Here is a 26,840-nt window from a genome sequence, read left to right on the forward strand (position 1 = left end):
CTATATTATTCCTTCAGGTTCAAAAAAGGAAAAAAAAAAAATATATATATATATATATGTAAGCAGGCTATTTTTAAAAGTGATTGCACTATATCTACTTTAAAAAAATTGTATCTACTTTTTAAATTTAAGACATAAACAAAAGGAAAATAATTATGTAATGGAGCAGCAGATATTTAGCTTTGTTAGCTACTGTTTCCTCCATCATCTTCATTATAGGAATTCTTAAATTACGTTTTTAGCACACTGAATGAAATTCCAGCACTTTCTGAATCTTGACAAGATTATGTTTCTGCTAAGGTGAAGCATGTTTCTGACATCAGTGCTTTTTTTTTTTTTTTTTTTTTATTACAACAACAACAAAATCTCTCCTTTAAATATGATGATGATACTTTTTAGCTGCTTCTTCATATGAGGGCTCCTGGGATATTACCTGGTGATTTTCAGCCATTATTTTACTTAAAATTTAAAAACAAATTAGTAAAACCCCTGGGACTCATAGAAGCTCACAGGATGTATTCTCAGAGCACCTGAACAGCCCACAAGGAGAGAAGACAACATTAAGATAGAGGCAGGAAGGCTGGGCGCAGTGGCTCACACCTATAATCCCAGCACTTTGGGAGGCCGAGGCGGGTGGATCACGAGGTCAAGAGATCGAGACAATCCTGGTCAACATGGTGAAACCCCGTCTCTACTAAAAATACAAAAATTAGCTGGGCATGGTGGCACGTGCCTGTAGTCCCAGCTACTCAGGAGGCTGAGGCAGGAGAATTGTTTGAACCCAGGAGGCGGAGGTTGCGGTGAGCCAAGATTGTGCCACTGCACTCCAGCCTGGGTCACAAGAGCAAAACTCCGTCTCAAAAAAAAAAAAAAAAAAAAAAGAGTCAGGTGAGGAACGGTCCCAGCATCACAACATGGACAATGGTTTGGTCAAACTGAAGTGCTTCTAAACTCTGCAGTTGTGCAAGATCCAAGCATTTTAAGCCAGCAGTTAAAATTATGTTCCTCCAAATGACCGCACGTATGTCTGAAAGGGCATTAATTCCTTTCCCCAACGTATATAAATAAATCTTTTTTTTTTTTTTTTTTTTTTTTTGAGACAGAGTTTCGTTCTCGTTACCCAGGCTGGAGTGCAGTGGCGCGATCTCGTCTCACCTCAGCCTCCGCCTCCTGGGTTCAGGCAATTCTCCTGCCTCAGCCTCCTGAGTAGCTGGGATTACAGGCACGCGCCACCATGCCCAGCTAGTTTTTGTATTTTTAGTAGAGACGGGGTTTCACTATGTTGACCAGGATGGTCTCGATCTCTTGACCTCGTGATCCACCCGCCTCGGCCTCCCAAAGTGCTGGGATTACAGGCATGAGCCACCGCGCCCGGCCCATATAAATAAATCTTAACCTGAGCATATACTTATGATTAAAAATAAAATAAAATAAGGCCATGCATGGTAGCTCATGTCTATAATCCCAGCACTTTGGGAGGATGAGGCAAAATGATTGCTTGAGTCCAGGAGTTCAAGACCAGCCTAGGCAACATAGTGAGATCCTGTATCTACTGAAAGCAAAAAAAATAGCTGGACGTGCTTGTGTACAGCTGAGGTCCCAGCTACTTTGGGGGCTGAGGTAGGGGTATAACTTAAGCCCTGGAGGTCGAGGATGCAGTGAGGTATGATCATGCCTCTGCATTCAGCCTGGATGACAGAGTGAGTCTCTGTCTCAAAAAAAAAAAAGAAGAAGAAGAAGAAAGAAGAAAGAGAGAGAGAGAGAAATAGAAAGAAAGAAAGAAAAAGAAAATTAAACAGCCCACCCAGACTTGGGAGAGTGGTGTAGATAAGGAGAGGGAGATGCTGGCATTGAGGAGGGAGGAAAAAGGAGGAAGGATGTCAGGCGCAGCGTTTTGGGAGGCCTAGGCGGGCAGATCACCTGAGGTCAGGAGTTTGAGACCAGCCTGACCAACATGGAGAAACCCCATCTCTACTAAAAATATAAAATTAGCCAGGCATGGTGGCACATGTCTGAAATCCCAGCTACTTGGGAGGCTGAACAGGAGAATCATCTGGACCCGGGAGGCGGAGGTTGCGGTGAGCCGAGATCGCACCATTGCACTCCAGCCTGGGCAACAAGAACAAAACTCCACCTCAAAAAAAAAAAAAAAAAAAAAAAAAAAGGAAGGATTAGTTAAGGGAGTGGAGGAAGGGCCAGTTCCTAAAAAAGAACACAAACCAAGAAGAGCAGCAGGACTTCAAGGCAAAGACTGTGAGTGGGGCAGTGATATGAAATAGGACAGGAAAGTTCAGCCAGAAACTGATAGTGAAGGGCCCTACTTCCCAACCTATGGAGCTTTCCTTTCATCCTAAATGCAGTGAGTAGGAGATTGATTTGATCATGTTGCATTTTAGAAAGATTACTGAGACTGCCATAAGAAAGTAGATTGGAGACAGTCAGGCTGCAATTATAATCCCTAAGGTTATGTAAGAAAATGTACAGAAAGCCAGATATAGATTGTGGGCAGATAGAGAAATTCTTAGTTATCTGTCTCTATCTGGGAAACAGATATGCAAATGTGAACGTGTTGTAAGAAGAACCAGGTGTACAATTATTGTAATTAAAATAACTGTCCATTTTGTGGTGAATACTTTGCAGAAAACATGATTCCTAGTGACCTGACATCACTTTTTCTAACAAATACAATATGAGATTCATATTGTAGGTGAATTTTTCTTCACTGCTATACACTACTCTCCAATCCCAATGGGGACTGTGAATGGTTTTTAGTCATGTAGTTGTATTGCTAAACTGATTTCACATTTAAAATAGTAATTCACAAAATTCCAGTGCAACTGGAACAAAACACAATGTGAGCACAATAATAATTTTTCATCCCCCAAAACAAATGTAGGGATTTAACTGAGTTTCTGCAATTTCCCAGACATTGTATACATATAATTTTATTTAATCTCCTTGAAAATGTGGATATATTGTCTAGTTCACAAATAAAGAAGTTTAAACCTCAGAGAGATAGTTCATCTTGATCATGATTAAATAACAAGTTAAGCAGTAGAAGCAGAATTTGAACTCAGCTCTTCCATGGCTGAAGGCCATGTTCTTAACACTACACAACATTAGATTAGTATAAGTGCCCCAACTCATGTCTGTTAGCATGGAATTCACATCAGCAGGCTCAAGGGAGCTGGCAGTAGGGGTTTTCATGCTGACAGTTATATCTGGAGGACTAAGTAAGAAAAGAAACAGGAAACCTGAATGATTATGGGAAAGCCAAATAGTTGAGAATTAGGAAGGAAAAGAAGTAACAGGCAGGGTTAGACTAGAAAAGCTAAGTTACAGTGCCTTGCTGCAGCAGGGTTGGCGGTAAGAGCACTGCAAAGATTATGGCACAACTTCAAGCACTCAGCACTCCATACTACGACCCATCCCAATCCACATCACTTCTAAATTCCAGACTATCACCCTCACTGGTTTGCAAGAAATTCCACATGGTTGTCCCACAGGCAAGATAAATTCAATGTATCTAACATGGAACTTACAGTACTGAATTCCTCTCATTTGGTTCCCAACTTTTGTTAATGATGCCATTGTAGACTCAGGATTCAGATTTAGGTGTTCATTACTTACCAAGTCATATTTAACTTTCCTCAAAAATCTCTCCCTTTCTTATAAATTTTCTTCCCTTTTTTTGTTTTACTTCGTTATTCTTGTATTAAATAGCTACAAAGTGTCAGGTACTAATTCTGCTCGATTCTGGGGATATAAAGAGAAATAAGAGAATTACCTTGCTCTCAGAGAGTTCATATCTAGAGGGAGGGTGTGGTAGGCTGAAGTCTAAGATGACTCCCAAGATTCCCATTCCTGGTGTGTGTGCCTGATTTCATTTCCTCTCCTTGAGTGTGGATGAGCCTGACTGAACCAGTGAGCTGTTTTTTGAGAAGAGGATCTAGGAGCCAAATAAAAAGTACATCAGAGAGATCCAAAGCTGCAGCAGATTCTCTTCTGTTGCCACTGAAGGAGCAAATTACCATGCTGAATAGAGGCTATATAGCAAGGACCTGAAAGCATCCTCCGGGAGCTGAGGGTGGCCTCTGGCCAACAGCTAGTAAAAAAATAAAATAAAAAACGACCGCAGTCATGTGACTGCAAAGAAACGGAATGTGCCAAGGGAACTAGAAAATGAACTTTCTCTAGTCAAGCCTACAGATAAAGATACATTTGGCTACACGCCTTGATTTCAACCTAGTGAGATCCCAAGCAGAGGACCCAGGTAAAATGTGCTGCAAGTCTGACCTACAGAAATTGTCAGGTAATAAATGCATATTGTTTTAGGCTGCTAAGTTTGTGGTAATTTGTTATGCAGCAACAGCAAACATATACAGAAAGATAAATAGATCATTGCCTTGCTCAGTGCTAGGCTAGAGGCATGCATGGTAGAGCGTAGGAGGATATCAGAGCACAGACAGGGACATCAAACAAACACTAAAGCACTTGGGGAAGGCATCCTGCCAAAGGTAGGAACCAAGATGAATTCTAAAACAAAAGAGAGAGAAGAGAGAAGGAGAGGGAAGGAGGAAGAAAATATATTTTTTGAAAGAAGAAAAGAAAACCAAAGAAAAAAAGAAGTTGGGGAAAATGTGGGTGACCAAGGGGGGGACATGAAACTTCCTGGGCAGAGGGAGTTAAATATCCACAAGTCCCAAAGTCATAGAGTTCACAGTGACCTTTAGAAACTAAAAAGATCTCAATATGTCTAAACTGGGGAATGAATGATAAAAAATGAGGATAGAGATGTAAAAAGGAAAAAAGAACATTTAACATGTACATTTAACCATTTAACATTTAACATGTCAACTATGTGGAAGCCCGCAGTGTCAGCTCATCCTACCTCACGACAACCCCAAGTCAGAGATCGATGGCACTGGTAATTTGTTTATTTGCCTCAAATCTAGTCTAGCCTAGTCTAGGTGTCCTTCCTCTACTCTGCCTTCAGTCATGGGATGGTTTCTCCCAAACTACTTTTTCAGGGCTCTTTGGTGGAAAACTGGCTTCTGGGTGGGTTTGGCCAATGGAGGGCACCGGGAGGAGATAGAAGAGCAGGAAGAGAGGTGACTCCTGGGTATTTCTCTTCTTTTTCTGCTTTGGGCATTGGCTCTGGCCCAGTGGCAGCACCTCCTCCATAGCTCCAGCTTCTACAGATCCCAATGAATGGCTCTTCCTCCTGAGCTCCTGTAACACTAAGTTCTCCCTTAGTCCCCCCTCTAGGGTGGCAGTTGCTTAATCTCTGAGTATTCTCACCTTCCCTTGTTGGGTCTTTCAGTATTAAATTCTCTCCAATGAATTACCTGGCATAAGAGTTATTTTTGTAACTGGATCCTCACTGAATCACCATGTTTTACAAATGGAGAACTACGAATCAGAAAGATTGAGCAACTTGCATAATGTCACACAGTTAGATGTAGTGGGGCTGGGGTGTAGATGAAGTGTGCTGGGCTGTGAAGCCCATCTCTTCCCGGCAGCTGCATTGTCTCTCAGAAACTTTCCATCACCATTCTGAGTCAGCTCCTTAGAACTTCACTATTACAGCAACCTCCACTATCAGATGAATCTTCCTTAATTATACCTCTAGTCATGTGATATATTTGGCAATTGCAAAGGGAATTCAGTATCAACTCCTTATTCTAGACTCAAGACTTTCCAGAATATTTCTTAAATCAGTCTTTTGACTTAACTTTTGCTAGATATTTTGCTCTACTGGAAAGCTGCCCTTGATTTTCACTTCTTTACCTATTCCATTTCTTTTCTCTTCCCTTTAGCTAGAATGCCCTATTTCCATCTTTTTTTAAAAAAAACAAAAAACAAAACAAAACAAAAACACAAGACTGGGTCTTGCTATGTTGCCCAGGCTGGTCTCAAACTCCTGGGTTCAAGCAATTCTCCTGCCTTGGCCTCCCAAAAGTGCTGGGATTACATGCATGAGCCACCATGCCTGGCCTCTACCTTTTGATATAATATCGTCCTTTGAAGCTTACTTCTTTATTCATGTATTCATTCATTCAACAAGCCTAGGCAGGGTACATTCTAGGCCCTTAGGAGAGAAAATAGAACATGATGACTCCTATCTTCTAGAATGGGGGTGGGCATACTTTTTCTGTAAAGGGCCAGGAAGTAAGCATTTTAAGCTTTGTGGGCCACATGATCTCTGTCACAACTACTAAAGTATGCTATCATAGCACAAAGACAGCCATAGACAGTACATAGAGAATGAATATAACTATTCCAATAAAACTTTATTTACAAAAGTGGGTGGTAGGCCGTAGTAGTTTGCTATGGTTTCTTGACCCCCTCCTCTAAAAACTCACAGCTAAACAGACAGAAAAGCCAGCAGGAAATGGTAATGCATAAAACATAACAAAGAAATATGGAGGATTGTACGGCAGGCACACGTGACAGCAGTAACATAAACATACCCTGAGAATGACCATGTGTGGCAGATGCACCTGACAGTGATAACGTAAGCATACCCAGAGAATGACCCTGTGTGGCAGACTCACCTGACAGCAATAACGTAAGCATACCCTGAGAATGACCCTATGGTCTAAGAAGAATGTGTGTTTGGAGTTCCAAGCTAAGGCATCCAGGAGTGGCCAACCCAGAGAGTCATTCCTTATCTATGAGGACCATAACCTCCAGCCTATTCCATGGAATGCAGGCTGTACAGAGAATGAAGGCCCTCTTTTGTTTTGGGTTAAATTATATTGCCAGGTGGAGGTTGCTAGGGGAAGCATGTTAAGTGAAGATGCTATATATATTGCATGCGTTTTACAATTGGTTGTGGTTCTCCTGCCCAGCCTACCAACACTGGACCACCCTGTATTTAAGTCCCCTCAATAAACCCTGTCTTGTTTGCAGGCTGCAAGTTCCTTCTTTGACCCCTCTAACATGGTGCCATCCCTAATGAAGTCAATGGGGGTCCAGCATGACAGGATGGAAGTAGAAGTGTCAGCATCTATGTGAGTCCCAAGAGGGGAAATGAGAAACAAAATGAAAGAAAAGAACATAGGCTGGGTGCAGTGGCTCATACCTGTAATCCTAGCACTTTGGGAGGCCAAGACGGGCAGATCACCTGAGGTCAGGAGTTCGAGACCAGCCTGGCCAACATGGCAAAACTCTGTATCTAATGAAAAATACAAAAATTAACTGGGGGTGGTGGCGGGCACCTGTAATCCTAACTATTTTGGAGGCTGAGGCACAAGAATTGCTTGAACCCAGGATGTGGAGGTTGCAGTGAGCTGAAATGCCATTGCACGCCTGCCTGGGCAACAGAGTGAGACTCAGTCTCAAATATATACATAATACATGTAATATATATTTTATATATACATACATACATATATACACATACCTATGTACCATATATACATACATATATGTGTAACAAATTGATACAGTTTGGATGTGTGTCCTTGCCCCAATCTCATGTTAAAATGTAATCTGCAATGTTGGAAGTGGAGCCCGGTGGGAGATGGTTGGATCATGGGGGTAGATTTGCATGAATGGTTTAACACCATCTTCCTGGTGCTGTCTTCGTGACAGTGAGTGGTTCTTGAGAGACCTCATCATTTAAAAATGTGTGGCATCTCCTTCCTTGCTCTCTTGCTCCTGCTCTGTCCATGTGACGTGCCTGCTCCCCCTTGGCCCTCTGCCAAAGTTGAAAGTTTCCTGAAGCCTCTCAAGAAGATGAGCAGATGCCAGCACCATGCTTCCTGTAAGCTGGAAGAACCATGAATAAATTAAACCTTTTTTCTTAAATAAATTACCCAATCTCAGGTATTATTTTTTATAGCAATGTGAGAATGTGCTAACACACAAATATAAGTTCCCATTTAATGATAAATTATCATTCAAATATAAAAGCATAGTAAAGCTGACATCAGGCCTCAGGCATACAAGTTCTCAGAAAATTTGTCACAAAGCACCCACATAATAAGAGAATCTGATATCTGCTTTAAGAGGTATCAGAAGCTGGGTGTGGTATCCCATTCCTGTAATACTAGCACTTTGGGAGGCCAAGGCAGAAGGATCATTTGAGCCCAGGAGTTCAAGACCAGCCTGGGCAATATAGTGAGACCTTGTCTCTATAAAAAAATCAAAAAATTAGCCACGGCCCAGGTGTGGTGGCTCATGCCTGTAATCCCAGCACTTTGGGAGGCTAAGGCGGGTAGATCACTTGAGGACAGGAGTTTAAAATCAGCCTGGCCAACATGGTGAAACCCCATCTCTACTAAAAATACAAAAAATTAGCCAGGCATGCGAGTGCACATCTGTATTCCCAGGTACTTGGGAGGCTGAGCAGGAGAATCACTCGAACCCCGGAGGTGGAACTTGCAGTGAGTAGAGATTGCACCACTGAACTCCAACATGTGTGACAGAGTGAGACTCTGTTTTTTAAAAAAGAAATAGCTACATGTGGTGGCATGCACCTATGGTCCTAGATACTTGGGAGGCTTAGGTGGGAGGATGACTTGGACCTGGGAAGTTGAGGCTGCAGCAAGCTATGATTGTGCCATTGTACTCCTGCCTGGGCAACAGAGTGAGACCCTGTTTTAAAAGAAAAAAAAGGTGGGGAGAGAGAGCAGTATCAGAAGGCATCAAACATGTAAGTAAAATCCAAAGAAGCCCGGTGCGGTGGCACGTGCCTGTAGTCCCAGCTACTCGGGAGGTTGAGGTGGGAGGATTGCTTGAGCCCAGGAGTTCTGGGCTGTAGTGCGCTATGCCGATCGGGTGTCTGCACTAAGTTCGGCATCAATATGGTGACCTCCCGGGAGCGGGGGACCACCAGGTTGCCTAAGGAGGGGTGAACCGGCCCAGGTCAGAAACAGAGCAGGTAAAAACTCCCGTGCTGATCAGTAGTAGGATGGTGTCTGTGAATAGCCACTGCATTCTAGCCTGGGCAACATAGCAAGACCCTGTCTCTTAAAAAAAAAAAAATCCAAAGAAAAGAACCAAAGAAAAGAGAAATAGAAACTATTTCAATTACAGCTCAGAACTAAAATTCTAGAAAATATTAATATGACACGAAATCATGCTAATATGTGTATTTTGCAAGGGTGATAATATGGATTTGACAACTTTAAAATAAATAAATAGGGAGAAAATAAATAAATTTCTGTTGGTATCAGTCAGGAGACAGAAATTATACCAATAATTTACCAGGAATTTTTTTTTTTTTTTGAGACAGAGCCTCACTCTTGTTGCCCAGGCTGGAGAACAGTGGTGCAATCTCAGCTGGCTACAACCTCCGCAGCTCGGGTTCAAGTGATTTTCCTGCCTTAGCCTCCCGCGTAGCTGGGATTACAGGGGCCTGGCTACTTTTTTGTATTTCTAGTAGAGATAGGGTTTCACTATATTGGCCAGGCTGGTCTCAAACTCCTGACCTCAGGTGATCCACCCACCTCAGCCTCCCAAAGTGCTGGGATTACAGGCATGAGCCACTGTGCCCAACCAGGAAATATTTAATGTAAAAGTTATTAACTAATAAAACGTTGTTAACTACTAAGGCAGGTAAAGGATAACTCTGAGGAATACCAGCACCTGGGCACAAGGGCTCATGCTGGTAATCCCAGCACTTTAGGAGGCCAAGGTGGGAAGACCACTTGAGCCCAGGTGTTCAAGAATAGCTTAGGCAACATGGTGAGACCCCATCTCTTCAAAAATAAAATAAAATAAAATAAAATAAAATAAAATAAAACAAAAATATAGCTAGGCTTGGTGGTGCACACTTGTAGTCTCAGCTACTCAGGAGGCTGAGGTTAGAGGATAGTTCGAACCTAGGAGGTTGAGGCTGCAGTGAACCATGATTGTACCACTGCACTCCAGCCTGGGTAACAGAGTGAGACCCTGTTTCCAAAAAGTAAAAATTAAAAAAAAAAAAAAAAAAAAGCAGCTGGTTGCAGTGGCTAGCACCTATAATCCCAGCTACTTCAGAGGCTGAGGCAGGAGTATCACTTGAGGTCAGGAGTTAGAGACCATCCTGGGCAACATAGCGAGATCCCTGTCTCTAAAAAGAAAAGAAGAAGAAAGAAGAAAGGAGCAAGAAGAAAGGAAGAAGAAGAAGAAAAGAAAAGGCAAATGTAAACAGCATGACTACCTCCAAGGGTGAGGGAAAACATCCAAGGGAGTAACAAATTTGGAAGCGATCTCAACCCTGAGGCTAAAATTCAGACCTCCCTGGAGAGGATGGGATTGTAGCTAGATGGCAGAGAAATGATATCAGTAAATGGCAGAGGAGTTCACTGGACTGCTGCAGCTAGAGGTGGTGTGCAGTTGCAGGTGGGGACGGTGAGCTGGAAGCCATCTACTGGGGTGAGGTAGAAGCTTACTGGAGAGTCAGTGCCACTGGGACTCCATAGGAGACACCACAAAAACAAGATCTAGAACAAGGAGATCTAGGAAGGGAAGCTACTGCCTCCGCTATACCTGCAGTGCCTCTCTAGTGCCCTCTGCTGATGGGCCTAACATTGCACCGGCTGGCAAATGATGTTCATGGGATCCAGACCCAGATCAGTCAAAGTGAGAAAAGAAAAATTGCTTTGGACTAAGGAGCAGCACATTGATACTGGCACAGTCTTACTCTACCTTTTTTATTTTTTCCATTCACAGCTATACCGTCAATATCCATCCATATCCATGCTCTCTGTGTATGATTATTGGATATTCTAATTTGACATACTCCCTGGTTATCTTTTCCTTTCATTGATTTGGGGCTATTTTATAGCTCTGTAAGTTTTAGAAAACTAATAACAATGCAAACGATTTTAGTCCATAGAAGTGAAAATTATTTGCGTCTGATGGAATATAATAGATTAACTACCCTGTGGTTAGACCATTTTGCATCTTTTAAATAAATACATTCTAGCATTCCTTGTTGCCTATTTATGTGTGGCTTTCTGAATTATCCTTTGATCTGTTGTAATATCTTACTGGTTCCTTCATTAACTAATGAAATAAAAACTCTCACACATATTCATTTTATATTTATATGTGAATTATAATTTTACCTTTTAAAAAATTATACGTGAAATAAGCCAGTCCTAAATGGCAAATATTGTATGATTCAACCCATGGGGTGCGTGGGGTAGTCAAATTCATAGAGGCAGAAAGTGGAACAGTGGTTGTCAGGGCCTAGGGGGCAGAAAGGAAAGAAAGAGGAGTTATTGCTTAATGGGTAGGGAATTCCAGTTTGGAAGGATGAGAATGTTCTAGAGACGGATAGTGGTGATGGTTGCACAATATGAATGTACTTCATGCCAATGAACTGTGCACTTTAAAATGATTAAAATGGTACATTTTTACATTATGCATATTTTACCACAATTTCAAAAAATTAATATTAAAAATGGTAATACTGAGTTTATTGGTTGCTTTTCAAATTCAGTCACAGTTTACTAAATATTCTGTTAGCTACAGTCTAAATTGTAAAGTTAACCTCAAATAACTTGTATATGAAATAATGGGGAAAAAGAAGAAAATGGTTAACATTTACAAATAAACATACATATTATAAGCAAAGAGAAAATATGTAGCCAACCTACTACCGACCTGTTTATTTTTTTCTTTATATATATATATATATATATATATATATATATATTTTTTTTTTTTTTTTTTAATAGAAAGGAGGTTTACACCATGTTGGCCAGGCTGGTCTCGAACTCCTGACCTGATGTGATCCACTCGCCTTGGCCTCTCAAAGTGCTGGGATTATAGGCGTGAGCCACTGCACCTGGCCAGCCCTGTTTTTTAACTGCTGATGAGGCCATAGTCGATATTTATGCCCTTGCTCCACTATCTACTCTGTATTCCCTTTGCCCTCAGCCAGAAGCTCAGCTGGTCAGGTGTCTTAGTGGAGTGACCTAAACTTTCATTTCTAAATTGTCTGAGTCTTAATATTCTAGCCTCTTTTTTTTTTTGTGACAGTTTTCTGTTAATATTTATTCTTGCACATTGATATGGTTTAAGTTTGTCCTCCAAAGTGAATATGTTGGAAACTTAATCCCCGTACAACAGTACTATGTTCAAAGGTAGGACTTTTAAGAGGTAATTAGGTCATGGGGACTCTGCCCTTATGAATGGATTAACGTTGTTTTAAAGGAGTGGATTAGTTATTGAGGGAGTGGGTTGGTTATGAAAGCGAATATGTTCCCCTTTTGCTCTTGAGCATGCCCTCTAGCCATGGGATGGCTTCCGCCACGTTACGATGCAGCAGGAAGGCCCTCAGCAGATGAAGGCTTGCAATCTTTGACTTCCCAGCCTCCAGAACTTCGAGCTAAATAATTTCTTCTGTTTATAAATGATCTAGGTGGTGGCATTCTGTTATAGCAGCACAAAATGGACTAAGAAAATTATAGTAAGATTAAAGTTGTTGCTTTAATAAATACTTGAAAATGGGGAGGTAGCTTTGGAACTATGTAATGGGTAAAGACTAGAAAAATTTGTAGCAGCAGGCTAGAAAAAGATTAGATTGCTGCAAAGGGGGTATTAAGGGTGATTCTGGTGAGGGCCCCGAAGAAGAGGAGAGCTGTAGGGAAAGGCTGAGACTAATTATAGATTACTTCAGTGACCATGATTAGAATGTTTGTGGAACTATGGACAGTAAAGGCCAATCTGATGAGGTCTTACATGGAAAAAAGGAATATCTTATTGGAAACCAGAGTAAAGGCCATCCCTGTTATGAAATGGCAAAGAACTTGGCTGAGTTGCGTTCATGCCCTAGGCTTTATGGAAGGCAGAATTTAAGAGTGACGAGCTAGGATATCTGATGGAAGAGATTTTTTTCTTGTTGTTGTTGTTGTTTTGAGACAGGATCTTGCTCTGGAATGCACCCAGGCTGGAATGCAGTGGTGCGATCACAGCTCACTGTGGCCTCAAACTCCTGGGCTCAAGCAATTCTGCCACCTCAGCCTCCGTGTAGCTGGGACTGCAGATGCATTCCACCACATTCAGCTAATTTTTAAATTTTTTTTTGTAGAAACATGGTCTCCCTTTGTTGCCGAGGCTGGTCTTGAACTCCTGGGCTCAACTGAACTTCCCGCCTTGGCTTCCTGAAGTGCAGGTATTATAGTTGTTCACCATCACACCCAGCTGGGTAAAAGAAATGTCTAAGAAAAACATTTTTAGGATCTGTGTGGCTAATTTTAACCACATACTGTAAGGTACAAGAGGAAATAAATGACTTAAGATGGAATTCCTAATTTAAAAAGAAGCAGAATGGGGTCAGGCAAGGTGGCTCACTCCTGTAATCTGAGCACTTTGGGTGGCTGAGGCAGGTGGATTACTCAAGGTCAGGACTTCAAGACTAGGCTGGCCAACATGGTGAAACCCCATCTTAACTAATACTACAAAAAAATTAGCCAAGCACAGTGGTGGCGTGTGTCTGTAATCCCAGCTACTCGGGAGGCTGAGGCAGGAGAATCACTTGAACCTTGGTGGCAGAGGTTGCAGTGAGCTGAGCTCGTGCCACTGCACTCCAGCCTGGGTGACAGAGCAAGACTCCTCAAAAAAAAAAAAAAAGTACACACACAAAAAAAAAACAGATTGGAAATATTTTGAAAAATTTCAGCCTGGTCATGTAAAAAATGAAAGTGTGTTCAGGAGAGAATACTAAGGGTATGGCCAAGTGACCATTTGCTAAGGAGTTTAGTATAAAGTTTAGTATAGTACAAAAAGGAGGGGTCTAGGGGAGGGGCAGCGGGGGGTAGGGCGGTTGGGGAGGGATAACATGGTGAGAAATGCCAGATATAGGTGATGGGGGGATGGAGGCAGCAAACCATATTGCCATGTGTGTACCTATGCAACAACCCTAAAGGATTTCTCTTTCCCAGAGCTACAATACTCTCCTCCTCCTGTCCTTGGGCATCAGAATTCCAGGCTATCTTATTTTGGGACTCCAGGACTTACACCAATGCCCCCTGTTTCTCAGGCCCTTGACCTTGGACTATTACACTGTCGACTTCCCTGGCTCTGACGCTTTTGAACTTGGACTGAGTCACACTACCAGCATCTTAGGGTCTCCAGCTTGCAGATGGCCTGTTATGGGATTTCTCAGTCTCCATAATCATGTAAGCCAATTTCTGTAATAAATCTCCCCATAACACACACACACACACACACACACACACACACACACACACACGCACATGCGTATACACACAGGCACACACACACACACACACTCTTGGTCTGTCTCTCTGGAGAACCCTGACTAATACAGGCATGAAAGTATTAAGAGATGTCCCAGGAAATCCCCTCGATTCCATACATAGTTCTGTTTGTACTCGCAGTTTAGCAGTAACCTACATTCCCCTTTGGTAGTTGGGGTCAATCACCAGCAGTATAGAAACCACCTATTCTGCCTGTAGGTTTGTGACGTAAGCAGCCCAAGATGGCCAGGTGATATCCTCATCTTCCGGTGTGGTGGACTAGACACATTGTTATGTTTCTAATGGAAACATTTCTCTCTTGAGAACAAAAGCTTTTACATCAGCAAATCTCAGTTACCAGGATAGGAAGAAACATTTCATAAGTAGGTTACTTGATACAGTAGTGAAAGGAGCCACTCCCACTCAAACGCCTTGATTCCCGGACTCTTGTTTTGGCTGTGGAGGAGATGGCACTACATCCTGGTCTCTGATTCAAAGTATATACTGCATCCTGCAAGACAGAACCCTATCTTTAAAAGTGTTGTTTCACATCTGGCACTACTGTGGTCTAAATGTTTATGTCCCCCCAAAATTCATATGTTGAAATCCTCACCCCCAATCCTCACTTTGGAAGTGAGGCCTTTGGAAGATGATTAGGTCAGGAGGCCATAGCCCTCACGAATGGAATTAGTGCCCTTATAAATAAAAGAAGGACTGAGAGAGACCCATCACCCCTTCTGCCATGTGACGTTAGAGTGAAAGAAGGCTGTCTATCCGGAAGAGAGATCTCACCAGACACAGAAATGAATGGTACCTTGATCTTGCATTGCATAATGACATATTGGTCAATGATGGGGAGTCCCATAAGACAATAATAGAGCTGAAACATTCCTTTACCTAGTGATACTGTAACACATTACCTTTTCTATGTTTACACAAATATTTACCATTTCAGCTGTCAGTAGTATTCAGTATAGTAACATGCTATACAGGTTTGTAGCCTAGGAGCAATAGGCAATTTCACATGGCCTAGGGCTGTAGGAGGCTATACCATGTAGGTTTGTGTAAGCACAGTCTAAGATGTTCACAATGGCAAAATCACCTAACAACACATTTCTTAGAAGGTATTCCTGTTTTCATGTGATACATGACTGTAAATTGATCCCTCTCTTTCTTCCTTCCTCCCTCCCTCCATCCCTCTGGCAGAATCATAAGTAGAAAAGGCATCTATATCCAGAATATATGTCAATTGTAATAAGGATGAATTTCTGCCCTCCCAGTGATGGAAGAGTTCCAGTATAATCAGCCTGTTACCAGGCAGCTGCTAACCATATGGCAATGGTGTCATATCAGGGGTCAGTGTTGGCATCTGCTGTTGGCAGATAAGGTGCTCAGCAATAGCGTTAGCCTGGCTAGCCTTGGTCAGGAGCTTCAGGAGAAGCCCATGTTGTTGAGCTCATGTCTAGCCTCCATTCCTGCCGTCATGACCACTTTATTCATGGGCCCACTGAGTAAACATTAAGTGTCTGGAAAAAGGGTTTGTTTGTTTTTTTTTTTTCTTTTTTTCATTCACATAGTATGTCATTTTGTCCATTTGGTTATTCAGAGAATCCTCTGCAATGAATGTCCCTTGATGAGCATTCACACAGACACACAGTATCTTTGCAGTGTACGTCCTTTCCAAGAGGTGCATCCGTATACCTATTCCCCATACTTCTTTGCTACCAGTCTTTCAATCTTCCTCCTTCCTTGACCATTCAACCAAATTCTTAGCAACTGCACATCAATGGAAGTACATACATCTGTCCTCTTGCTCCAGACAAAGCAGATGTATTACTTTCCTAGGACTGCTGTAACAAATTACCACAAACCAGGTGGCTTAAAGCAACACAAATTTATTGTCTCGTAGTTCTGGAGGCCAGAACTCTGAAATCACAATGTCAGCAGGCCATACTCTCTCTCAAGGCTCTGGAGAATTGTTCATTCCCTCTTCCTTGCTTCTGGTGGTTGCTGGCACTCCCTGGTGTTTCCCGGCTTGTAGACACATCACTACAATCTCCGCTTGTAGTGTGGCATTTTCTCCATCATCGTGTGGCATTTTCCTTGTGTATCTGAGTCCAAATCTCTCTTTTCTTGTAAGTATATCAGTCATTGGATTGAGGCCCTCCCTAAAGCAATATGGCTTCATCTTAACTTGATTACATCTGCCACGATTCTATTTCTGAATAATCACATTCACAGGTTTTGGGTGTACAAGGAGGTAGCTTGATGTGAAGAGTCCGAATCTAAGGGGGCTAGGAGGATATCCATTCATGGAAATGGCCCAGCACTCCCCACACCAGGGTGCTCCCACATAGGGATGACTTCCCCTCCTTTGTTGCTGGAGCCCAAGAAAGGAGGGGAAGTCATCCATACGTGGGAGCAACCTGGTGTGGGGAGTCAGAGCTGGGGTGGGTGATGGAGGGTGCTTATGCAGGGGGGCAGCTCAGAGGACACAAGAGCACAAGTGGCGTGGGAGGGATTTCACCCAGGGGCTGTGGCGGCCTGGCATCACATATCAGAATACAACAAGATGAGGAGGATATTTGCATGGGGAGGGGGTAGAGGAGTTGACGGTAAATTGGTCATGTTCAGGAAGATTAATATATTCAGGTAGATTAACATATTAAAAATAATTAGGGTCAGGTTTCTCACTGTCAGAGAAGGGGTTAAATAATAGAAATTAAGAAAACTAGTCCTCCACCTGTGCCCGCCGTAGCTTGTTTGCTTCGACTGCCCAGAGTCTGCGAATCCACCACTTGGAGCCCTTCCGATTCCCCCAACCCCAGCTTTCCCTCCTTTGAAAACACTAAGAATAATGTCACTGCATCAGTTGTTATTAGAAATGATCACCTGTCATGCCTGGAACAGGGATCGTGCCCAGATTGCCCTCAGTTCCAATAATCAGGAAGTACACATCTATAGGAAGAATGGGGCCGGGTGCCGTGGCTCACGCCTGTAATCCCAGCCCTTTGGGAGGCCGAGGCAGACGGATCACGAGGTCAGAAGATCGAGACCATCCTGGCCAACATGGTGAAACCCCCTGGGCGTAGTGGTGGGCACCTGTAGTCCCAGCTACTCGAACGTCTGAGGCAGGAAAATGGCTTGAACCCAGGAGATGGAGGTTGCAATGAGCGGAGAGCTCACCACTGCACTCCAGCCTGGACAACAGAGCAAGACTTTGACTCAAAAAAAAAAAAAAAGTGAAAGCTCATGAACTCAAGGAGCACAATGGATACATCACAGGTATTCGCTGGCGGGACGGACTACAATGCCTGTGTCTGGAGTCAGGAAGATGGTGTCTGGAAGTCAACCCTGGTGCTCCTGAGAATTAACCATGCAGCTACTTTTGTGAAGTGGTCCCTCCTTGAGAAGTTTCCATGGGAAGTGAGGCATGACTCATTTCTGTTTGTTACTTTGAGTCTGAAGATGACTGGTGGGTGAGCAAGCACATTAAAAAGCCGATTTGCTCCACAGTCCTCAGCTTGGATCGGCATCTCAACAACGTTTTGCTGGCAGCAGGATCATGTGACTTCAGATGCAGAGTCTTTTCTGCCTACATCAAAGAAGTGGATGAAAAACCAGCCAGCACACCGTGGGGCAGCAAGATGCCTTTTGGGCCCCTGATGTCAGAGTTTGGTGGCAGTGGCACTGGTGGCTGGGTCCACGGGGTCAGCTTCTCTGCCAGTGGGAGCCACCTGGCCGGGGTCAGCCATGACAGCACCATGTCTGTTGCTGATGCCTCCAAAAGTGTGTAGGTCTCAACTCTGAGGACAGAGTTCCTGCGGTTCCTGAGTGTGTCATTTGTCCCAGAGAACAGCGTCGTGACTGCTGACCATGACTGCTGCCCAATGCTCTTTAATGACCGAGGCTGCTTGACCTTCATCTCCAAGTTAGACATGGACATTCCGAAACAGAGCATCCAACGCAAGTTGTCTCCCACGGAGTGCTTCCGCAACATGGACAAGAAGGCCACGACTGAGGACCACAACAACGGCCTTGGAGACCCTGTACCTGAATAGCATCACTCAAGTCTCTATGTATGAGGTGAACAAGCAAGATGGTCCCAAATTTTGCACTACTGGCATTGATGGAGCCATGGAAGTTTGGGATTTCAAGACCATCAAGTCTTCCATCCAGGGCCTCTGGATAATGTGAAGCTGAGTGAGCCTTCGCCATCCAGCATGACAAACTGTGGCCAACCACAGCTGTGCTGTGGCACGGTGGTGAGGAAGCCAGTCCCAAGGAAACACTGACAACACATATCACGCCAATATCGTGTGGTTTTCTTTGAATATAAAACTGTTGAGAATGCTGGTTTTTTAAAAGCAGTGATTTTTAAAAATTTCATTCCATTCTTGACCAAAGCTTCTCTTTAAGTCGTTTATTATGGGAAATTGTCACACTATTTTTTCTTTTTTTTTTTTTTTTTTTTGCCCCACCCCCAAGAAATGACGGTGATTGAGAGTTTAGTAATTTCTCTGCATGCTGGCCAGTGTGTCACACTAACTTAAAAGACAGGGTGAGGGAGATAAGTGAATTATCCACTGGAAAATTAAATAAAAAACTGAATGTGGTAAAAAACAAAAAAAAGAAATAGAGAAAATTAGAATGAACCTTGTGGTGATGGATTAGAATTGGAATTACTGGAGTGACCTACTAGTCTTTAATATATCAAGGTAGATATAAATGCAAACATGCGTACACACATTTGCATATGTGCTTTCATATCCATATTTATACACATTTACATATACATACTCATATATATATCCATACGCTCATATGTATGTGTATACATACGCACACACGTGCATTGGTTAGTTCAGTCCCCTGCAAGGACCTGGGAGTATTGGCATCTCCATAGCAATGGAAAAACCATATCAGATATTGGTTTCTTTTTTTTTTTTTTGAGACAGAGTCTCGCTCTGTCACCAGGCACCAGGGTGGAGTGCAGTGGTGCAATCTCGGCTCACTGCAACCTCCACCTCTCGGGTTCGAACAATTCTCCTGCCTCAGCCTCCCGGGTAGCTGGGACTACAGGCGCACGCCACCACACCCAGCTAATTTTTTTTGTATTTTTAGTGGAGACGGGGTTTCACCATGTTGTCCAGGATGGTCTCGATCTCTTGACCTCATGATCCGCTCACCTCGCCCTACCAAAGTGCTGGGATTATAGGCTTGAGCCACCGCTCCCGGCTCAGATATTGGTTTCTAAATACCTCTTTGAGAGCAGGCAGAGCAGCTGGCCCAGGGATGTAGGCAGGCATTGACTATAAGGAGACCTATTAATTTCAGGGAGGCAGAAAGTGCAGCTGCTTACAGTGAGAGCACAGGAAACTTGCAGGGATTCAGGGACCAAGCTTTGGGTCCAGATCAAGAGAGGGTTTGATCCCAGCCTTGAATTTACTAGCTAATGGCAATAGCTTCCTTAACATTTTTAAGTCTCAGTTTCTCTAAATGGGATATTGTAAGAATAAAAAGAGATGATGGGCTGGGCACAGTGGCTCATGGCTATAATTCTGACACTTTGGGAAGCCAAGGCAAGAGGATCACTTGAGGCCAGAAATTTAAGACCAGATTGGAAAATGTAGTGAGACTCTATTCTAAATTTTTTTTTTTCTTTTTAAACAGCCCAGCGTGATAGTGCATGCCTGTAGTCCCAGCTGCTTGGAAGGCTGAGGTGGGAGGACTGTTTGAGCCCAGGAGATCAAGCCTCAGTGAGCCATGATCGTGCCACTGCATTCCAGCCTTGGCACAGAGCAAAACTCTGTCTCTAAAAAAGAAAAGAGAGAGAGGATGTAAGTAAGTATCTGGCATGTTGTGAGCACTCAGTATTCTCACCTGGAACACCAGGAAGGCATGCTGCAGCAGCGACAAAACTCATCAAAGAAATAAGAAAAAACCCTGAGTAAACTTTCCGAAATCTCCATCTGAGCTTGGAAGGCCAGGGAATTGGTAGAGTTCCAGGGGATTTCCAGTCCCATATACCAGCCATGAAATTAATATGCAGCACTTTTATGTTAATTAAGCCTAGTAATACAATTTGAGGTAGGAGATCTGTCTGAACTGTGTGTTGGATATTCCCAAGAGTGGGGGTGTAGGATGAGAGGAATTATGCCAATCTGATTTTATTCCACAAAACTAATGAGCAGGGGAAATTCCTATGAAAAGGCTGGGATCTCACCACTGTTCCCACTAGTCAAAGTCGCCTCCATCCCCAACGGTGCTTACATCCAAACTGTCACAAAGCCTTCTGCCTCCATCTCTACATAGCTCTTCTGTTTCTCTGCATCTCAAAGGCCATTCTGAGGCCCTCAATTCTGAGTTGGTTAATTCAGGCAAAACTTTCTAACTCGTCTACCTGCCCCTAGCTTTTATGTCCTCTAAACCATCCTCCATCTTGCCGTGGACTGATTTCCCTTTTTCTAAGCATAAATCTGGTTATGCCAAAGCACACTGATGACTCAAATCCTGTTTCTTCCAGGATCAACTTTGTACTTCTTAGACGGCATTTGATGACTTCCAACAAATAATCTGCTACAACCAACAGAGGTCATTCACACCCTGTTGTCCCTTAGGATGATATTTTCACATTTCTATCTAAGCAGTTTCCCTAAGTCTTCCTCCTTTTTCCATTTTGCAAAGGATTGTTGCTCTTTATATTCTGCCATTAAAAAAATTAAAAATTTTTTATTTTTAATTTTTTTGAGACAGAATCTCGCTCTGTCGCTCAGGCTGGAGTGCAATGACGTGATCGCAGCTCACTGCAACCTCTGCCTCCAGGGTTCAAGCGATTCCTCTGCTGCAGCCTCCTGAGTAGCTGGGATTATAGGTGGCTGCCACCATGCCTGGCTAATCTTTATATTTTTAGTAGAGACGGGGTTTCACCATGTTGGCCAGGCTGGTCTTGAACTACTGGCCTCAAGTGATCTGCCTGCCTCAGCCTCCCAAAATGCTGGGATTACAGGCGTGAACCACTGCGCCCGGCTTCATTTTGTGTTTTGAAGAACAGAGAAATTCAGCTCGCAGGCAGAAGGGGCAAGTGCACAGACAGAAGCAGAAATGAAACACAGTGGAGTCCTCCTTCTACTTCTTTATTTCAGTCTCTGCCTGAGGGCTGGCTGCATTTCTGTGCTTGTGTCCGATGAGATAAGCCAATATCCTTATTATAAATTCCACTTCCGGTTTAAATTAGTTCTCTAGAAGTTCTGCTATTTTTAATCAAATAACCTTTTTTTTTTGGAGTCTTTCTCTGCTGCCCAGGCACCCGGCCCCATATCACCTTAAGTTAAGGAATTATGCTCAGTCTTTCTGGATCAAGAGCTGTGACTTTATCACAGAGCTCAGTGCCATATCGCTAGTTTTATTTTTGTTTTTGAGGCAGAGTCTTGCTCTGTCATCCAGGCTGGAGTGCAGTGGCATGATCTCGGCTCACTGCTACCTCCACCTCCTGGATTCAAGCAATTCTCTGCCTCAACCTCCCGAGTAGCTGGGATTACAGGCTCCTGCCACTACACCCAGCTAATTTTTGTATTTTTAGTAGAGACAGGGGTTTTATCATGTTGGCCAGGCTGGTCCTGAACTCCTGACCTCGTGATCTACCTGCCTCAGCATCCCAAAGTGCTGGGATTATAGACTTGAGCCACCATGCCCAGTCTCGCTAGGTTTTATTTACTATAAACCTTGCAGGGAATCTGGCACAGTTGGGCAGAGGATATGAGGTGTTGTAAGCAAGGGCTGGTAGAAGGGTGTGTATTTAGTTTATACAGAGTTAAGTAGGATATTTCACTTTCATGAGGCTTATAGTAAGCATTTAATAGATATTTGAACAAAGAAATATTTTATACCTCATAAATCTAAATCTGATAAAAAATTAGAATTTAAAGTGATTGTTAATAGCTATTGTGTCGTGCTGAGATGTACAAACTTGGTGATCATCCTTAATCGTTGCACCTGTGGTCACTATGTTGAGGTATTAGCCATATATTCATTTACCAGCTGACTTCTACCTTCATGCAGCTGGTTCACTGTATGTAGGAAAATTCTAGTGCTGACTCAGGAGACCACCCAGAGAAGCTTTTGAGAAGTTGTAAACAACTTAGGCCTGAACAAGCAATTTTCCTTAGAATATATATATTTTTTAATTTTATTTTTAGACAGAGTCTCTCTCTGCTGCTCAGGCTGGAGTGCAGTGGCATGATCTTGGCTCACTGCAACCTCCGCCTCCTGGGTTCAAGCGATTCTTATGCCTCAGCCTTCCGAGTAGCTGGGATTACAAGCATGCGCCACCATACCCCGCTAATTTTTTGTATTTTTAGTAGAGACAGGGTTTCACCATGTTGGCCAGGATGGTCTCGATCTCCTGACCTCGTGATCCGCCCGCCTTGGCCTCCGAAAGTGATGGGATTACAGATATAAGCCATCAAGCCCGGCCTGTTTAGAATCTTTCCTTTGATTTTGCCACCTTCAGCCACATGTTGGTGTCTTGAGAATTCTCTTTCATCACTTCTTGACCCAGCTCCTCATATGTAATGGTGTTAGCTTGGCTAAGTTGGAACTACAATTCCTAGAATCCCCTTCCTTGAATAATTTGTGTTAAAGTTGGAAAAAGAGGGACCTACGTGAGATATTGGTCATGGGAGGTAGATGTGAACCAGCAGCCATTCTGTGGGAGAAGGACACAGAGATATTGGCATATCCCAACTTGTCCCCACTCCCCATCATATTGAGAGACAGGTAAAGGTGGTGGTGAGCTCCCTATGTCCTTGCTCTCTGCTCCTCACCAGGTACAAGCACTTCTTCCCAGGTACAATCCCTGATGACTAGAGGGATCCTGCTGAGAGTTCCACTTGGACAGCTGGAAGCCTGGCTTCTCACACTGGAACTTGCCCAGCTGTGCCAAGAAGGCTGGTTAGTGACTTTTCTCTGATCCTCCGATGTCTGTTTTCAGACCCTGAATTCTCCAGATTCTACAATAGTGGATAGTAATTATGTCTTGTTTGCTATCCCAGAAGTTATCACAGCTTCTAGCATATAATTAATTCTCAATAAACATTTAATAAATAAATGATTTTTAGGAGGGAGGGGGAGAGAGAGAGAGAGAGAAAGAGAGACAGTGAGAGAGAGTGTGTGTACTTCTCTTATTGAAGTGGCCCAGATGGTGGAAATTCTCTTCTGCATACTTCTGGCTAAGAGGAAAAGGTGCTTTCCAATCTTATATTACTTACTTTAAAAAATAATTCCACAAGGCACATTCCTTAAAAAAAAAAAAAAAAAAAAAAAGGCACTGTTGAAATAGAGAAACGAAAGTAGCTTGCTTGCTTAAGATCCCGGGGCAAGAGAGGAAGTAAACCAAAATATAACTTGTAGTTATGTTTTCCTTAAGTACAACTCAAATCTACTCAGCAGCTCACTCAATTTTATCTCCCTCCCTTTGTCAAACCCACTTTCTTTCATCGCTACTTCTGCCCCTGCCCATAAACACACATATATATAGGCCGGGCGCGGTGGCTCAAGCCTGTAATCCCAGCACTTTGGGAGGCCGAGGCGGGTGGATCACGAGGTCAAGAGATCGAGACCATCCTGGTCAACATGGTGAAACCCTGTCTCTACTAAAACTACAAAAAATTAGCTGGGCATGGTGGTGCGTGCCTGCAATCCCAGCTACTCAGGAGGCTGAGGCAGGAGAATTGCCTGAACCCAGGAGGCGGAGGTTGCGGTGAGCCGAGATCGCGCCATTGCACACCAGCCTGGGTAACATGAGTGAAACTCCGTCTCAAAAAAAAACAAAAACAAAAAAACACACATATATGCTCATCCAAACACCACCAACATGTATGTGTGTGTGTGTGTGTGTGTGTGTGTGTGTGTGTATGTGTATGTATATGTATATGTTGAAAGTATAGCTCTCCAAAGAGGAATACATTCAAAACAATTCAGATATTTATTAAGCATCTATGTGTAAGAAAAATTGTGCTCTCTGCAGGCAAAGCAAGGATAAGTAGAGAGCAAATGAGTTGTAGCCTTCTCACTGGAGAAAATTTATACAAATTATTTCATATGATATTTTTTTTTTTTTTTTTTTTTGAGACAGAGTCACCCAGGCTGGAGTGCAGTGGCACGATCTCGGCTCACTGCAACCTCTGCCCCTAGGGTTCAAGCAATTCTCCTGCCTCAGCCTCCTGAGCAGCTGGGATTACAGGTGAGTGCTACCATGCCCAGCTAATTTTTCGTATATTTAGGAGAGATGAAGTTTTGTCATGTTGGTCTCAAACTCCTGGCCACAAGTGATCTATCTGCCTCGGCCTCCCAAAGTGCTGAGATTACAGGCTTGAGGTACCACAGCTGGCCTGATGTGATACCATTCTTGGTTATTACCAAACTCCTGCCCTCAGACAGTGCCTTGTCCTTCATTCCTCCGTTGAGTCTTTGGATTGTTGCCTCATGAAAATACTCCCAAAGTAGTTTAATGAGATTCAGTAGAAACAGATCTTCCAGGTCATGGCCCATCCAAGACAACATTTTTTGAAACTTTTGAAACTTTTATTTTAAGTTCAGGGGTACATGTGCAGGATGTGAAGGTTTGTTACATGTGTCATAGGGGTTTGATACACAGATTATTTCATCACCCTGATATTAAGCCTACTATCCAGTGTATCTAGTTATAATATTTTTCCTGATCCCTTCCCTCCTTTCCAAGAGAATGTTTTATTATTTCTGAGGCAGGTGATTCCTAACATTTGTCAGTAAACCTTTAACTGGGAAGCCTCTTTAAAATGCAGAATCCTGGGCTTTACTCCCTAACTCCCTTTTCCCTATTAAAATTCAGGATGTCCAGGAAATTTGTATTTTTCATAAGACTCTAAGTGATCATCTCACACCAATGGTCTTTGGGCCATTCTTGGAGAAATGTCTAAAAACATCTGACAGAATCACCTGAAACACTTATTTTTAAAACGCTGATTCCTTTTTTAAGTTTTTAAAATTTATTTTAATTTATATATATAATATTTATTATTTATTTTTGAGATGGAGTCTTGCTCTGCTACCCAGGCAGGAGTACAGTGGTGCGATCTTGGCCCACTGCAACCTCTGCCCCCTGGATTCAAGCAATTCTCCTGCCTCAGCCTCCCTATACCTGGGATTACAGGCATGTGCTACCATGCCTGGCTAATTTTTGTATTTTTAGTGGAGATGGAGTTTTGCCATGTTGGCCAGGCTGGTCTCGAATTCCTGACCTCAAGTGATCCACCCACCTCGGCCTCCCAAAGTGTTCGGTTTACAAGCCTGAGCCACCGAGACCAGCCAATTTTTAATTTATTTTTATTTTTATTTTTTATTGAGATGGTCTTGCTCTGTCGCCTAGGCTGGAGTGTAGTGATGTGATCGTGACTCACTACAACCTTCATCTCCTCTCCAGTTCAAGCCATTCTCATACCTCAGCTTCCCAAGAAGCTGGGATTACAGGCATGCACCACCACACCAAGCTAATTTTTGTATTTTTAGTGGAGATTAGGTTTTGCCATGTTGCTCAGGCTGGTCTCGAACTCCTGACCTCAAGCACTCTGCCTGCCTCGGCCTCCCAAAATGCTGAGATTACAGGCATGAGCCACCATGCCTGGCCTAAAAAGCTGTTTCTTGATCCCTAGCCCATACTATTTGAATCAGAATATTTGAGGTCAGAGCCTGGTAATATGCTTTTTAAAGTCATTCCCCTCTTGATTCTTATGGAGTCCAGAGAGCTGCCTCTGAGACGTATTGTTCAACCTACTCTACATTAAAGGCTATAAAAGCCCTCTGGAAAGAGAAATGGAAATATGCAGGGCCCTCCTCTCTAATAAACATTGATTTTAAAATCCTTCCTAATCGTTAGAATTCATTCCTAGTTTATTGTGGATCTGACCATATCCTGGGAAGTGGCTGAGTTCCCAGACAGTGGCCCTTATGCCCTCTCAGACGGTCAGGATTGCTGATGGGCCCATCCCAGCCAGCCCTAGTTTGCTGACTAAACATCATCTTCAGGCTCATCAAACAGGAATCAGAACCTCAGGTCCAGGCACGGTGGCTCATGGGGGTAATCCCAGCATTTTGGGAAGCCAAGCTAGTGGATCACTTGAGGTCAGGAGTTCAAGACAAGTCTGGTCAATATGGTGAAACCCTGTCTCTACTGAAAATACAAAAGTTAGCTGGGCATGATGACAGGTGCCTGTAATCCCAGGTATTCGGGAGGCTGAGGCAGGAGAATTACTTGAACCTGGGAGGCAGAGGTTGCAGTGAGCCAACATTGTGCCATTGCACTCCAGCCTAGGCAACAGAGCAAGACTATGTCTCAAAAAAAAAAAAAAATAAAATAAAATAAAATAATAAAAAGAACCTCAGAAGCCTAAGCAGTGTTCAGAACCATCTTCCGGGATAATGGGGACTGTGGCCTTCCTGGGGCCACCTCAGGTCACCACCTGTCTTCTCCACCCCACCCTAAAACTCTGTCTAACATTTCATACCAGATGCAAGGTTTCTTTTCTTCCTTGAGACAGTATCTTGCTCTGCCACCAAGCTGGAGTGCAGTGGTGCAATCATAGCTCTCTGCAGCCTTGT

At 43.2% G+C, this 26,840-nt stretch overlaps 1 pseudogene; it reads left to right on the forward strand.

Moving 5' to 3' along the window:
• Positions 1–16,966: 16,966 nt before the first annotated feature.
• On the forward strand, positions 16,967–18,449 carry LOC116524551 (annotated as a pseudogene).
• The last annotated feature ends 8,391 nt before the right edge of the window (positions 18,450–26,840 follow it).

Source organism: Sapajus apella, unplaced genomic scaffold (assembly GCF_009761245.1).
Source record: "Sapajus apella isolate SASKATOON/1434 unplaced genomic scaffold, GSC_monkey_1.0 scaffold45, whole genome shotgun sequence".
Taxonomy (NCBI): domain Eukaryota; kingdom Metazoa; phylum Chordata; class Mammalia; order Primates; family Cebidae; genus Sapajus; species Sapajus apella.